This window comes from Aotus nancymaae, unplaced genomic scaffold (assembly GCF_030222135.1).
Source record: "Aotus nancymaae isolate 86718 unplaced genomic scaffold, 86718_ANA_hifiasm-v0.15.2.pri h1tg000077l, whole genome shotgun sequence".
In the NCBI taxonomy this organism is placed as follows: domain Eukaryota; kingdom Metazoa; phylum Chordata; class Mammalia; order Primates; family Aotidae; genus Aotus; species Aotus nancymaae.
Genome location: NW_026988492.1, coordinates 4,599,017 through 4,615,322, shown reverse-complemented (window position 1 = coordinate 4,615,322; position 16,306 = coordinate 4,599,017). Strand labels below are relative to the sequence as shown.

The 16,306-nt window shown below is 33.0% G+C and overlaps 1 protein-coding gene across 19 annotated transcripts in view; it reads left to right on the top strand.

Annotated features, from left to right (window-relative positions):
- ZEB1 (zinc finger E-box binding homeobox 1) overlaps nt 1-16,306 on the top strand; it is a 203,526-nt gene that overhangs the window by 44,759 nt on the left and 142,461 nt on the right. For 6 of the 19 annotated variants that reach the window (XM_021665190.2, XM_012445606.3, XM_021665192.2 and 3 more), the window contains exon 2: nt 4,710-4,865. The exons of the other annotated variants lie outside the window; for them this stretch is intronic. The gene's annotated coding sequence lies outside the window, so the exon portion shown is untranslated. The remainder of the gene's footprint in view (nt 1-4,709; nt 4,866-16,306) is intronic. 19 annotated transcript variants of the gene reach the window in all.

Here is a 16,306-nt window from a genome sequence, read left to right as displayed (position 1 = left end):
ACAGCCTCAACCTCCTGGGTTCAACCAATCCTCCCTCTTCAGCCTCCCAAGTAGCTGGGACCACAGGCACATGTCACCATGCCCAGCTAACTTTTTAACTTTTTTGTAGAGATAGAGTTTCATTGTGTTGCCCAGGCTAGTCTTAAACTCCTGGGCTCAAGCAATCCTCCCACCCTGGCCTCTCAAGTGTTGGGATTACAGGCGTGAGCCACTGTACCCACCCATCCTTTTGTATACTTTAAATCATCTCTAGTTTATTTATAATATTTAACCCAATATAAATGCTATGTAAATAGTTGTTATATTGATTTTTATTTGTATTATTTTTTGTGTTTATATTTTTTTCCGAATATTGTGTGTGTGTGTATTGAGATATTACTTTGTGATCTAATGTAATTCACGTAAAACTCCTTAAGCATATATTTTTTGTTTTGGTAGCATAAGATAAAACTTGGTTTTAATATGTATGCTAAAATATTTTATCTTTTTAATAATAAAAGGTAAGAATATTTTATTCCCTTTTGGTTCATAGACTATGGGAAGTGGAGTAGGGAGTGAAAGTGGTGGCTGTGGTGGTGGTATGGTGGAACTAATTTGTTTAACATCACTGCCTGTCCGAATGATTTTAGGTGTTGTCTAATAAGTGCTCTGACTTTTGAAACCAGTTGAACTAGCAAGCATGTTGTGCTTTACTAGAAGCATCTTGTAAGTTCTGACTCTGAGTAGACAATGGAATCTAAATTGAGTTAGTGGAGGACATATCTTTACAACTAAATCTAAAGTGTTTTAACTATTTCGTTTTTAATCTCCTGTTTATTTTTCTTGTAAAATTAATATTTTCAATTGACCAATCATAATTGCATACATTTATGACTTACAATGTGATGTTTTGATATATGTATTTAATGTGATGTGCTTAAAGCATGCTAATCAACATCTGTCACCTCACCTATAATATTTTATAGTGAGACATTTGAAATTTATTATTTCAAAATACTTAATACATTATTATTGACTGTTGTGAACTTGCTATGCAGAAGATCTCAAACTTATTCTTCCTCTCTACCTGAAACTTTGTACTGCTTGATCAACTCCCCCACCACCCTCTAGCCTCTGGTAAACGTTGTTCTATTCTCTACTTCTGTGAGTTTAACTTTATTAGATTCCACATATAAGTGAGATCACATGGTATTTTTCTTTGCCTGACTTATTTCACTTAGCATAATATCCTCCAGATTCATCCATGTTGTTGCAGATGACAGAATTCCCCCCTTTTTAAATGCTGAATTGTTTTCCATTGTATGTATATACATTTCCTTTATTCATTTATCCATTGATAGACACATAGGTGTTTCCATATCTTTTCTATTATAAATAATGCAACAATGAACATATGTGTGCAGATAGCCCTTTGACATATTGACTCTAGTTCCTTTGGATACATAACCAGAAGTGGGATCAGTGGATCATAACAGTTCTATTTTTAGTTTTTTTGGGAGAAATCTCCATACCATTTTCCATAATGGCTGAACTAATTTATATTTCACCAACAGTGTACTGTATAAGAGTCTTTTCTCCACACCTTGTCCAACATTTACCTTTAATCTTTTTGATAAAAGCTAGCTTTTCTTTTATCAAAAAGATTAAAGGTAAATGTTGGAAGGGTGTAAAGTAATATTGCATTGTGGTTTTAATTTGTAATTCTCTAATAAGTGATGCTGAGCATTTTTTCATGTACCAATTGGCCCCCCGTGTGTCTTCTTTTGAGAAATGCCTGTTCAAGTTATTTGCCCATTCTAAAAAATTGGGTTGTTTTCATGTTACTGAGTTGGATTTACTTAAATATTTTAGATATTAATCCCTTATTAAATGTATAATTTGCAGATATTTCTTTTTATATTTCCTATTTACAATTTTTCTGGACTTCCCTTGCTGCTCACTTATATAGAGTTGGGATGAGTTATGTCATCTGAAGCAGTCAAGATAAGACTATTTCTACTGCTATCCATGTGACAGGCTTACTTTGTTACATAATCCAGTGAAAAACAGGATATATAAAAAAGGGTGTCAGGATGTGAAAGAAAAATAGATGTGATGCCATGGAGCATTCTAGGGAGTTACCTTTTTTAGAGAGAGTTTTGATAAAATGTTATATATTTTAAAAACTCATGTTCTTAATCTGCAGAGCTGGATATAAGGCTGAGTGTCTGTCTTAAAGCTAATAGTATAAAAAGAGAAGTATAAAATTTAAGTCAGTCATACAACTTTCTTTTCCTAACTTTATGAATTAATTTTTTGCAATTTCTAGAGCTAATGAGCTGAATGTTTAAAATTTAGCATGTAGGTTAAAAAGTTGAACTTTTTCTAATACATTTATATCTCTTTCTAAGGTATAACTATTTCTTTCTTTGATTATAGTACAAGGAGCATGTATTGTTCTTAAGAGGTCTTGATTTTGCTGCCAGCTAGTTATGTGACTTTGGGCAAATAATGTCATATGGCTGGACCTGTTTCTTCATTTGTAAAATTGTGGATGGTGTTAAATTCTAAGACCGTTTTTTAAAAATTTTTTGTAGAGACTGGGTCTAGCTTTGTTGCCAAGGCTGGTCTGAACTGATTTCAAGCAGTCTTCCCCACCTTGACCTCAAAAAGTGTTGGAGTTACAGGCGTGAGCCACCATGCCTGGGCAAATTCTAAGATTCTTAAAATGGATGAGTAGAATATATTTAAGATTCTATAAACACACAAGTCATTTGTTGCTCATCATCTGCTGGAATGTGAAACCATCTTTCTTGTGTAGGTGTGTTATCAGTAATGTTATTCACACCAAGGGGATCATTCTGTGCTTTTTAATTCATGATTTTATAATCTGATAGTGACTTTCCATTATGACTCCTGTATTTCAAATTAAATTACTGCCATTATGATTGGAATTATTGGGAAGAGTTGAAATGAACGTATTTAGAATTGCTTCTGTAATACTGCAAGCCTGATATTTTGTGGGGGAGGTGGAGGAGATATCTCTATGTTCTGTAATTTCATTTGAGTAAGGAATTTATCTTTGATCTTCTTCCAGAGTGAGGATATGAATACTTACAGCTATATTCTATATTTAATCACAGTTTGCTTTGTGGGTTTCATTAGGCTAAATAAGAAAAACGTAGTTGTGTATTTTCTGCTTTAAAAATGCTTCTTGATACAAAGTCTTCTCAGATCAGTCCCATATGCGATAAACCTATTCAAACTATTAAACTGCTCCAATGTGCTTGTTTCTCTCTTGGAAATCTATCCATTTATGTGTCTTTATGTACCACTAGTTCTCCCCCATCATGTTTTATGTTATAAGCTCCTTGAAAAAGAAGCATAACCTTTCCATTGTATCTCATAGCACCCAGGAAAGAACTTTGTTAGTCTCTGAATAGTTGATAAATGTTATTCCTATTGAGGATTTTGGATTTAAATTATTGGAGTAAATAGAATAACGCTGTTTCTGGTATATCTAACTGGGGGTCAGTGTTATTAACTCAAAGTCATAGCAGTTTTATTAAGCTCCAGGCTTTGTTTCTGAAGGCAATTTCTCTTAATTTAATCATAAGCAGATTGTTCATTTTATATTCTCTTATATAATGCCTTGGTGTCAAGTTATTGGTAGGTAAACGTCGGGATATATGTTGGATAGATGTGCATGCATGTGTACACATGCACATGTGTGTGACACACAGAGAGAGAAGGATTACACATAGAATATATGAGCATTTGAGATATGTGTAGTGTTTATAACTCAACTGAGTCCTATACAGCTATCTAGTTATATGCACTTAATTTTGGATCTTTTTATACCTGAAATTCAGAAACAATTTTTAAGGAAGATAAAGACATGTTTTTCTTTCCTTTCATGTTTTCAGTTTAGCTTTGATTGTATTTTTGCTAAAGACTTAAATTGTCAACAGTAACTATTGAAATGAGCCAACTTATAGCTGAGCACAAATTATGTTAGGGCACTGAGATATATCTTAACAACATTTGGGAACAATTCAATGTGTCTAATATTTGAGAAGGGTCAAAATGGACTGTACTACCCAATAATCATAAAGCCTATGGTCAAAAATCATATATAATTGGCAGACTCTTTGAAGAGTAGCTCTAAGAATCAAGAGAAAAAGAGCCTAAGTTGGTACAGAAAAGGAGCTGAGTCATTTTTGCCCTATAATTGGAAGTTGGTAACCATAAATTTTGTCTTCCCAGTACAAAAAGTGTGATCAGGCAGGGTTACTCTAAAATGTAACCTCTGACTTCTTGTGGTATGTACTATTACAAGCAGTTGATGATTTAATAAACATAGATGATACTGTCAGAGTGTCTCCGGACATTACAGTTAGCTTTTAGGTGAAGGCAGTGCTTGACAGAACTTAAGTTTGTGACTCCATAATTTATTATGTCATCTATTACCATCCTTGTCATGTATTAATTTGGGTTTTAGGATAATTGGGGTAACTTTTTGGTGAGGGATTGAAATTTTCTTAAAAGTGTTTTCAGAAGATACTAGAATGCTATGGGATTATTTTATTATAGCATGTCTTCTCAAATATAATATTAGGACTGCTTGAACAGGAGGTAAATCATATTCTTTTTATTTTTCCAGTTTAGAGTTATTGGTCATTATCATTTGGTGGGTGTGGGAACAAGTTAATAAAGTTTGGGTAATTTAGTTTTCAGTTTAAATTCTCAACTGGCAATTGGCCGAAAACTCCCATCTGAAGACATGATCATCCAAATGTCATTTTGTGATTTGGCTACTGTCTACTTGACATAGGAAAGCACTATCAAGAAAGACTAATGGAGTGACTATCAAAAGGAAGTCAATGGTAAGAGTTTTCATTTAAATTATGTGTGTGTGTATATGTGTGTGTTTGTGTAAGACCTACCAGTTTATTATATTTGAATTAAAATTTTAAAACTTTAAAAATCTTGGACATAATGACAAATTTTTGAATTTTATATGTCTGTCACTTGTATTTTAGTAAAACAGATGCAAAGAATGGTTTTATAGATAAACGAGATTTTACATACTTAATACTGATAAATAGTATAAAAGTATGAAAAATTATATAGTTCATATGTGGTTTAAAATTTCAATTTTTGTAGTTTTATTGCAGTTATTTAAAATAGTATAAGTATTGCTTGACCAAAGTTTAACTTTTAAAAAATGTATACTAAAGTGAATTTTTCTGTTGTTTCATAAGTGCTTCTTAAAGTAGACATCATAAATTTTACAGTAGTCTGTTGAATTCTGTTTTTTTTTTTACTTTCACTGTAAAATAGGAGGAAAGAAAAAAGTATAGTATTATATGACAAAATCTATTTAGTTTAACATTAATTCTTTAGAAATGTATAATTGCTACTATACTTTGGTGGAAACTATTAAATTTGTAAGATAAGATGTTTATACTGTATACCCAAAACAAAGTGGAGTAGGTGTTCATAGTATGGCACAGGATCAAATTTTGATGATGAAATCAGACATCTCTCTCCTGCCTTATACATGTTCCCATGGAGAAAATAATTTCTAAATTTGGCTACATTTTCATATGCTTCAAATGACCTTAAATTTATATTTTTCTCCTGAATATAATTGATTCCTGCATATTCCTTTTTGTGGATGTCTGTACCCAATGAGATCCATGATTAGTTAATGTTAACTTTGGACAAGAATGGAGGTGTAAGATCTTAGAAAGGTTGAAATCTTTAAGATTGATGTTTACCTGAGCTTATTTCCGGTGTGTCCATGGGCATAATAGTTTTATGATAACAAGATAATGGCTGATGAAGATTAGCACGTTAATAATAGATTATAATTCTGTTAACCATTCTGTTGTCAAATGTGTGATTTTTGCGATTGACATAGTTTGAGTAATTTTTCATGCCCAGTTAGAGATGTCAAAATTATGTTAATTGAATCTGACCATGTTCTTAGCTGTTTTCTAGAGCTTAATAACAAACATATCAGGAAGAGTTCTTGTGACAAGCACCCAGCACAGCATCTGTCATTGTGTAATTATTCCAATGTTTACAGTGAGCTAAGTACTTAGGATGGCAACATCCATACTTTAGTCCATCTGTCCAGTAATTTATATTTGTATAGACTGTCTACTATGTGCCCTCCATTTAGGTAGGTGCTGAGGATAAAATGGTGGGGTTAAAAACAGACATTCCCTAACTGTTCTTGAACTTCCAGGGCCAGTGGTAATTACAGTGATGATATGATTTACACACTGGAACTGGAACCAATACTCTGAAAAGGCATGAGTTCCTATGAGGGTAGGAACAATAAAGTTAGTTTATGAATAAAGCACAGAACCCACACATTTATTTATTAGAGTGAATTGATAACTTGCTTTTGAACTTTTAAGGTTAATAATTCTATTAATGTTTGCTAAGCTAAGCATCAGAAAGACTGAATTCTAACCATGGAGAAATAGATATTTTTATGCTGCTATTCTATTTTCTTAGATTTCTTGAAACTTTACAACAAAGCCCTGTCAAAGCAGGGCTTTGTTGTAAATTTCACTTACGGGAGAGTTCTTACAGGATTTCAGGAATGAATGATCTAAAGAAGGACACTGATTTCCTCAACTGAATTTAAAATTGTTACATGCAGACGTTTTTAAAGGTAGTATGATTTCCTTAATCAAATCAACTTTATCTCTTTTTAAAGAAGGGAATGTAACATTTATGTTTTCATACACACACGCACGCACGCACGCAGAGGCATACATGTTGATTACATTTTGGATTTTGGAAAATGATAGAGAATTTGGATGTCTGAATATTTATGCTTCATCTCTGCAGTGACTTCTAAATTTAGTTTTTTTTTTTCTGGATATACTCAAAAGAAAGTCACCAACCTGACTTCAAGTATTCTAATCTTAGAGATCTAGGCAGTCCGCCTTGTCAGTGCTAGGAGAAAGATGTCCTTCCCAAACCTTCCAGAAAGAGTGTGTTGAGGAAATATTCCTTGCTGGATAACGTGCCTTGGAATGTACACACTATTCATTTTTCTTTGACAGCTCTTTTTGGTTCTGTGTAGTTGGCTTTGATGGATTCATGATGCCTAGTGGAAAATTTGTTATTTAGCCGCAAAAAGACATTTAAGACACATAGTTATGTAAATATTGCAGATGGAGGATGATACATAGCATTTCTTTTATCAAAATGAATTTGAAATGACTTCTTTCTAAAAATTCTACCGGTAGTCAATTTTTAACTTTTCAATATAGGAAATAATCAGTGTCTGATTGGGTGTGTATGTTGGAGTTTAATAGCTTTTCTTTTGAATTTGGAGGCTTCTTGTATCAGAAGAAATGAATTGCGATTAACAGTGGTGTTAGAATAAATGAATTGGAAGTTTGAATGAGAAAAAATTTAAATAAAAGTTACTATTTATAGTTATGGAAAAGAAAAGATTGTTTTCAGTTTAATATGAGGAAGAACCTTTTAAATGTAGAAAATAAAATGGGGTACCTTTCTACATCCATTGTTAAGAATTTGGCAGAAGTTAAAAAGAAGGAGTTCCTGCTGATATAAGTCACAAGGATTATTTGAAGGAAATGTATGTCACATCTTGTGAAATTATGATATTGATAATTATAAATATGTAAAACTTTATGTGAAATAGGTATTACTAAAATATTAAGCTACTATTTATAGTGAGATCACTATTAAATAAATTTAAGAGACAGAATAGCAAATCACATTTATTCATTCAATAAATTCTTACCAACAACCTGCTATATGTCAGTCATTGCACTCGGCATGGCATAGTCAAAAATAGGACTGATGTGATCCCATAGGTCTGGCAGGGAACAGACACATTAAGCAAGTAATTACAATAAAGTATAGTGGCTTGTGACATTATAAAAATAAAGCAGTCCTTTCTTAAGGATACCATGAAATTGATCTGTAGTATATTAATAATTTAATCTGTTCATATTCCTCATGAAATGAGGTTGTTCATTTTGACATAAAAATTAGACAAACACTCCTTACAGTTAGTAGAGACTGAAAAAGTCTTATTATTTGCATAGCTTATTTAAAATGAGAAACTGCTATGGAAAGATCTACAGGTTTCTGAGATACCAAGGAACATGAATAAGAGCAGAACAAACAATGTCTATCATGCATATTATATACATTGTAAAAGTCAAGAGCAGAACAAACAATGTCTACAATGCATATTATATACATTATAAAAATCATTTAGGACAATTATATGAAGCAGTTTTACATTTAAAATTTCCAAGTTGTAGTAGTTAAGAAGATGGGCTCCAGAGTCATACTGGTTAGGTCTGAGTATTAACTCTGACACGTACCAGTTTGCAATCTTAGGAAAGCTGCATAACTCCACTGTGCTTCAGTTTCCTTATCTGTAAAGTTGGGATGATAAGAGTGTATATCTTGTGGAAAAATATATTATTTGATATATAAAAATGCTAGATGAGTACCTAGCATATGGAAAGTACATAGAAAGGGCTTCATGTGTTGTTTTAATAACAAGAATGATAATTTTTTTCATTTAAAAAATATCCTGCTTCATTCATAAAGTTGTGCCAACTGAAATAATTGCAGTCGGTGCTTAAAATATATATAATATATATTTCAGAGTGATATGTAAAGAGCTTTTACTATTACTGCTAAACAAAAGAAAGTCTGTGAAATTCTCATCTAAGCTTTGGGGTCTCTTTAGCTGAATTTCAGCAGTCACTCAAAGGCTTTCTAGAGATGCCATCTAGAGATATTTTATAACCTAGTATCTTTTTTTTGTTTTTTGGTTTTTTTTTTTTTTGCAATACAGAAATATTTTTCTCTTACAATGATGCTGAATGAGAGAAAATTATTTCAATATTACAAGTATGGTTTACCATGACCACAATTAGTTCTAATGTAACCAGTCAACAGTTACATTAGACAGTCTACCGAAAACCACCAGCTATTAATAATGTGGCATAGTAGCCTGAAAGAATTATGCTATCATTCTACTTAGGCCCTAGGAAGACAAGAGCCATGTAAAGATTATGTAGACTTGGCCGAGCACAGTGGCTCACACGTGTAATCCCAGCAGTTTGGGAGGACGAGGCATGCAGATCACGAGGTCAGGAGATTAAGACAATCCTGGCCAACATGGTGAAACCCCGTCTCTACTAAAAATACAAAAGTTAGCTGGACGTGGTGGTGCATGCCTGTAATCATGGAAGGCCAAGGCAGGAGAATTGCTTCACCAGGGAGTCAGAGGTTGTGGTGAACAGAGATGGCGCCACTGCACTCCAGCCTGGCGACAGGGGGAGACTCTGTTTCACAAAAAAAAAAAAAAAGAATACTTAGACGTAAAGCACAATATATGAGACCTAGTTCCTGCTCTGCCACTAATAAACAGAGATGTCTTAGGTATATGAACCTGTTAAAATTATGAGATCACCGGGCGCTGTGGCTCACGCCTGTAATCCCAGCTCTTAGGGAGGCAGAGGCGGGAGGATAGCTTGAGCCCAAGAGTTCGACACCTGCCTGGGCAATATAGCGAGACCTCGTTCTCCACAAAAAGGAAAAAAACAAAAAGACAAAAAAAAAAAAAATAAGCGTAACTTCCCTTAAAATTATGAGACCATCTTAGCATCTCAGCACCCTTACGTATGTCGTGTGTATACACACATGTCCATCCGATATTCCTTCTCCAAACTGAAATGAGAGGAATTCATTAGGGTTGTTTTAATTTCCAAATTTACTGAGTAAAGACTTCTGTTCCAAAAATTATTTTGCATAATGCCTTCAAATTGATTTTTACGTATATTATTTCAGAGCTTCTCAGATATCCCTACATAAATTATCTAGTATTTCTGCATCACTTTGTGATCTTTTCATTAATGTCAAGTGTAATGTGTTTTTTTGGGGGGTTGTTACATTCATTTATTCATTCATTCAGCATTTATTTATTGAAGTTGTGTAATGTTTTTTAACTTCACAAGGGAAACATGAAATTTATTTAGTGTGCCTAATTTTTCAGACATTTTCCTGTTGATTAAAATTCCTTTTTTTAAATAATAAAGTTTCAACATGTACCAAATAATTTTTTTACCTTTGAATTAACTTTTTATAAATGAATTTTAAATAATGACTGCAGTCATTACAGACTCTGCTGTTGGCAACACTAGAGGGCATTTCTAATTCTTCAGATAGTGTCCTGAGTTCTCAGAATAATTGAACAATTCGTTAAAAAGCAGACTAGCATTTTAAGGGAAAGGAACTAAAGCATAATACATATATTATACATATGTAGACTATGTATATATTATGCATAGATAATACAAATATCCATATATCATATATGTATAATATATGTATGTGTATAATACATACATTTCTGCTTTACCAAATGTTCTCACTGAATCACTACTCCTAAAAAGGAGGGGAGTATATGTGATCTGCTCATTGAAGCACCACTGTATTATCCAGTTGTGTATTAGTGTCGTGGAGGTGGAGGTCTATGCCCTGATATGTTTGGCAACAAGTGAACATTGAGTAAAAAATGTATATGTATATACCCATATGTACATATATACTCATCATCAGAATTAGTTGCTGTGCTTACTGAACTACTAGATGCTAACATAGTCATAATTAGAATAATTTTTCACATAAAAGAGAGTTAAAATAGATGCTCTTTATAGGCTTAGTAGAAGATTTAAGAACACCTATATTTTGAATTACTGTATTTTAAATGTTAAAATATTTGCAAGGTCTTTGAACACAAACATTTTTAGGGAAAGGATACTATTAAATAATATTAAATATTAATATGCAATGATAAGAAAGAAAACTTAAGTTTATAAGAATATTCAATTAGCCATAAAGAAAAACCTTTTTTTCTTGGGAAGATTTGCTTACTGTGGTGTATTGGGGAAAAAATCTTATGTATCATTAAGTAATTATTAACACAGTAAAAGTCAAGAACTAGCAAAAATGTCCTAATTGTTGAGAAAATAAGGTGACAAATAGACAATCCTGTCTTATGCTGTAATCTACTTTGTATAAGAGGGATACATGATAACCACTACAACAGTGGTGGATGTGCAGGTGGTAGATACAAAAGAGGTATAAGAAAGTCTTTCTAGTTCAAACATATTTCTTCGTGTACTTTACCCATTAGAAATGCATTTACATTTTGAAGAGGAGCATATAAATTCACATATCTCTGTTGATATATATACCTATCATTCACTTAAGTACCTCAGTACCTACTAAATATAAAATACTCTGTTATTCTATGTTTAGCACAGTGAGGCTGTAACACTTTACCCTCTTATGATATAGCTGAGACCAGTTGGTCTCTTTTAGAGAAGGGAATATCAGCTAAAGAAAGACACATTTGAATCATGAGATAATTTGCGAGACTGCAGACCCAAGTCATATGCTCTAATAAAAGCAGAAGGCAGCATGTTTTTGTTGAGAAATGAAGGAGGTAGGAAGGTATCAACATAAAATAACCTACTTTATATTGGTTCAGTGTACCCCATAAGCTGTCATCTCTTTTGTTTGTTTATTTGTTCTGAGGGTACAAATTATTTCAGTTTCTGATATTCTCTTTCCTAAAGTATTGTTGGACTGGAACTTAACAAATTCTCCTCTCTTTTTGTGTCTCTGTCTGTCTGTCTCTCTCTCATATGTGTGTGTGTGTGTGTGTGTATTCTCTCTACACACACAGAGTAATAGTATGTGCAAACCAAGTTTAATTTTAAAATGAATCTTTTAAAGTGTTGGTGAATCTGTGCCAGTCACACACAGAGTAGTCTGTCATGTCTTTTGCATCCTTGCTTTGTATTGATTGTGAATGTTTGTTACGTAGTAGGGTAGGTAATTACACTTTTATTTGTACTAGAATATATATGGCTTAGTAGATGATGTTCCAAAGGCTTGAATTTTTAAAAAACCTTATTGTAAAAAGTTTTAAACATACACTTAAGAGAGATTAGTGTAATAAACCCCATGGCCTAAATTTAACAATTAGCAAAATTTTGCCACATTTGCTTCATCTACTGTCTTCTTTTTCCTCTACTATTTTTATAAAGTAGATCCCAGACTTCAAGTCTTTACATTCCTACATTCTTTCATATGTATTTCTTTAAAAGAATGAATTTTTCTTATATAACCACAATACCTTTATCACATCCAACAAAATTAACAATAACTACTAACTGCCTCATATTCAGAGAAACTGAATTTGACTGAAAAATGTCATTTTTACGTTTAGGTTGTTCTTTCAGAATCCAACCAAGATCTATGTAGCATTTGGTTGTTAGGACTGTTGTATAATGAAAAGGTCTTTTCTTTCCCACCACTTGTCTACCTCACCCACCCCCAAACCCTCTCCTTCCTCCTTCCCTTCCCGTTTCCCTTTAATATCTTAATGACAAAACTAGGTAAGCTATCCTGTAGAATATCCCCCATTCTGGATTTTTCTGTTGGCTTCTCCCTGTTAACATGTTGCTGTAGCCTCTGAATTTCCTGTGAATTACTTTTAGTCAAATGGCTTGAAAGACTTAATTTGTTTCAGGTTCAACTTGGTTTTGGTATTGAGGATGGAAGGCATACAGGAATACTTCACACATGGAACTGTTTCTCCATATTGCATCACATCAGGGAGCATACGATGTCTGTTTGTCATATTCTTATCAATGCTAAAATTGGGCAGTGGTGCCAGCCCAGTCTCTCTATTGAGAATTTTCTACCAATCTATCCTTCCATTGAGAAAGTTGCTGACTGTTCACTGAATCAATTCTATCATTAGGGTTTGCAGGGGAATGCATTTTTTTTAATCTGCCACGCCTTCCACATTAAGTGAAAATTCTTCTATAAGAAGAAATTCCCCTCATAAATTATGCCTTTTTTATTTATCTGAAACAATGTATACTGGAAAGAAGCCTGGTGTCTTAAATATCATCTCTTAAATACCTAGTGTAACATTCCAAAGGTAACTTGAGATACTATAAGGACCACATAGCACCTTGAATACCCATTTTATATGTGACTCTTAGGACTTTCATAGAATAAGCATATTTCTTATTTGATTGTAATGAATATTGTCAGTATTAGAATAATTTTATATAGTCAACATATATGCAGTGTTGATCCTTTAGGAGTTCGAGACCTTTTCCCAGTTTTATTTGGTCAAATACATTATTTTGTGATGAACTAACTGTGGATGATAAGTTGAGCCTTGAAGAACAGGATATTTCATTAAATCAAGCTGAACAGTATCATCTAACCAAAGCTGTAGAATAAATGGTGATAAACTTAAATTCAGGAATGAAACAATCACCACTTTGGTTACTAATTTATTCACCCCTCACCACTAGCCCCATTTTTATTTAACACTGGTAATGGACAAAACCTGAAGAAGAAATAAAACTAAAATATTTCATTTGTAAATGACCTGATTGATTATGTAGAAAAATCTATAGCAATCAGCTCTAAAATCATTTATTAAACAATAAAAATTTAATAAAGTACCAGATATATTGTATCTTTATACCAAATGAAAATCATTCTGGAAAAATATCTCATTCAGAATTGTAACAAACAAAATGTAATACCTAGCAATACATTTGAGGGAGATGTTAGATCATTGGAAAAAAATATCAACATCCAGTGTCTTTGAAACGATTTTAAGATTCAAATAAAAGGAGAGAAACTGTTTCTCAATCAAGAATATTGGCAAATCATTTGACTAAAAGTAATTTATAGATTTTTAGGTTTATCTCTAGCTTCCAAAATTTCTAGTGATTTATTTTATAGCGATTCTGTAATGAGAAGTCTTGCCCTGCTAAATATCAAAAGGTTTTAAAGCAACAGTGTCTAAAACAGTGATAATGATGCAAGAATAGGTGTGTAACCCAGATACCAGAAGAGACCTCTCTCTCTCTCATAGCTTTAAGTATAAATTTTCTGGTTAGCCACAGTGGCTCACGCTTGTAATCCCAGCACTTTGGGAGGCTCTGGAGGGCAGATCACTTGAGATCAGGAGTTCAAGAGCAGCCTGGCCAATGTGGTAAAACCCCATCTCTACTAAAAATACAAAAAATTAGCCAGATGTGGTGGTGCACGCCTGTAGTTTCAGTTACTCGGGAGGCTGAGGTTGCAGTGAGATGAGATTGTGCCACTGCACTCCAGCCTGGGCGACAGTAAGACTCTTGCCTCAGGAAAAAAAAAAGTATAAATTTCTCTTGAAGCCCGACTTCATGGCCAGCGAGAGCGAAGAAACGTGGCCTGCATCCCGGGACTTATGCAAATCCCTGTGACTGACTCAGACCTCAATTCCTCTGCCTCTGTTTGCATGCCACCTTGGTTTCTGCCAGTGTCAATACAGATGTAAACCAGCCCCTTTACTAGTTTCAAACATTTTGCATTTTGTGAGTTAAGAAATCCTGAATAGGTGATAGACCCGCAAATTATTTTCTTAATTTTTGAGTAGAGCATGCTGTCTACATTCATTCTTTTCTTCTACTCATACTTCCTTAAATTAATACAGTTGCTTTCTTAAGAGAAATGCTGAAAAAAAAATCTTGTTTCCATTTCGTAAAGCATACATTACTGGAGCATTATGAGAAATATAAAATTTGTCCCATTTATTAATACATACAATAACTAAATGTATGACAGAATATTCTTTCCTAAGAGAGGGTCCACTTAAAGGATATTTGTTCAATGGTGATAGATAGTGGTATTCAGTGATACACCTCAAAACTAATTAGACAAAAAATGTTTTTGTCTGTATCTTACACAACTGTAGGAATTTTTAAAAAGAGAAAGCAGCAGAGAGAATATCTTTACATCTCATATTTGAAGAATAGTAGAACTCACCCAGAAGATACTTGAATATGAAAAAATTTTGTTAGACAAAATATTATAATTAAAAGAATAATAGATTTTGGAAACTGCATCAAAAATTACAAGGATAGTGATAGTAGCTATACGTTACATTGTTGTAAATATGCAAGTTTGGATATCAAGATTCTAATACATAAATGAGAAATGAAGATGACAGATCAAGAATGTGAAAGTAAAGAAATATGAATAATAAAGAAATGTGAGTTTTTTTCATTGCATTAAAGGACATAAATTTTTTAAAAAAGAAATCTAATATTTGCAAGTAAAGAAATCTAATATTTACAAGTAAGCAGTGCTAACAAACCCTTTTGGGAAATAATGTGGGAATACATACTGAGAGTCACAATAATGTTTAGAAATTTCATAATAACATATTAGGAAATACTATGCTAATTAAAAATCATGTATATAGAAAATGCCCAACTTAAAGACTATAGAACAGCAACATAAAATCTTACATTTAAATGATTATTTTTGGAGCCCATAGAATAACACTGCTCAGGAGAACTTTGTGGTGATGGAAATATTCTATGATTGCACTGTCCAGTATCGTAGCCATTTGCCACCTGTGGCTACTGAGCCCTTAAAATGTGGCTAGGGCAACTGAGCAACTCCATTTTTAATTTAATGTTAATTATTTAAATTTAAATACATAAATGGGGCTAGTGGCCACAATTTTAGATAGTGTAGTTCTATAAATGAGGAGAAATGTTTGGTATAAATGAAAATAAAATAGTAAATTTATATGCCAGGATTACAAGTATGTACATAACTAAATGTACATATGGAAAGTGATAGTCACAATTAAAATATTTCTGTTAGGATTGAAGGAAATAGGTGATTTCTTTAAATGCTAAATTTTTAAAAGATTACATGATAGTAATGTAACACTTCAGCACTATACTGTCCAGTATGGTAGCCACCAGCTTGATGTGCAATTTAAGTTTACATCTGTCTAAGTAAAATTAAAAATTCACTACCTTAGTCACACTAGCCACATTTCAAATGGGCAGTAGTCATATATGGCTAATGTTTACCTTTTCGAGCAATGAAGCTATAGAACAATTTTGCCATTGCCAAAAGTTCTATTGTATAATGCTGTAGAAAGAACTGGTAAAGGAATACACTGGAATAAGTCACTGATAATTTATGAGTCAGTAGTTTCTAAGGACACGTGTGAATTAAAATTGGAAATTGGATTCAGTAAAAAGTATAAAGGAGTAGTATCATAAATCATAAGCTAGATCAGTACTCCCTTTGTAAGCTAGATCAATGCTCCTTTTTTTTTTTTTTTTTTTTTAATTTTTTTGAGATAGAGTCTCACTCTTGCCCAGGCTGGAGTGCAGTGGCACGATATCAGCTCACTGCAGCT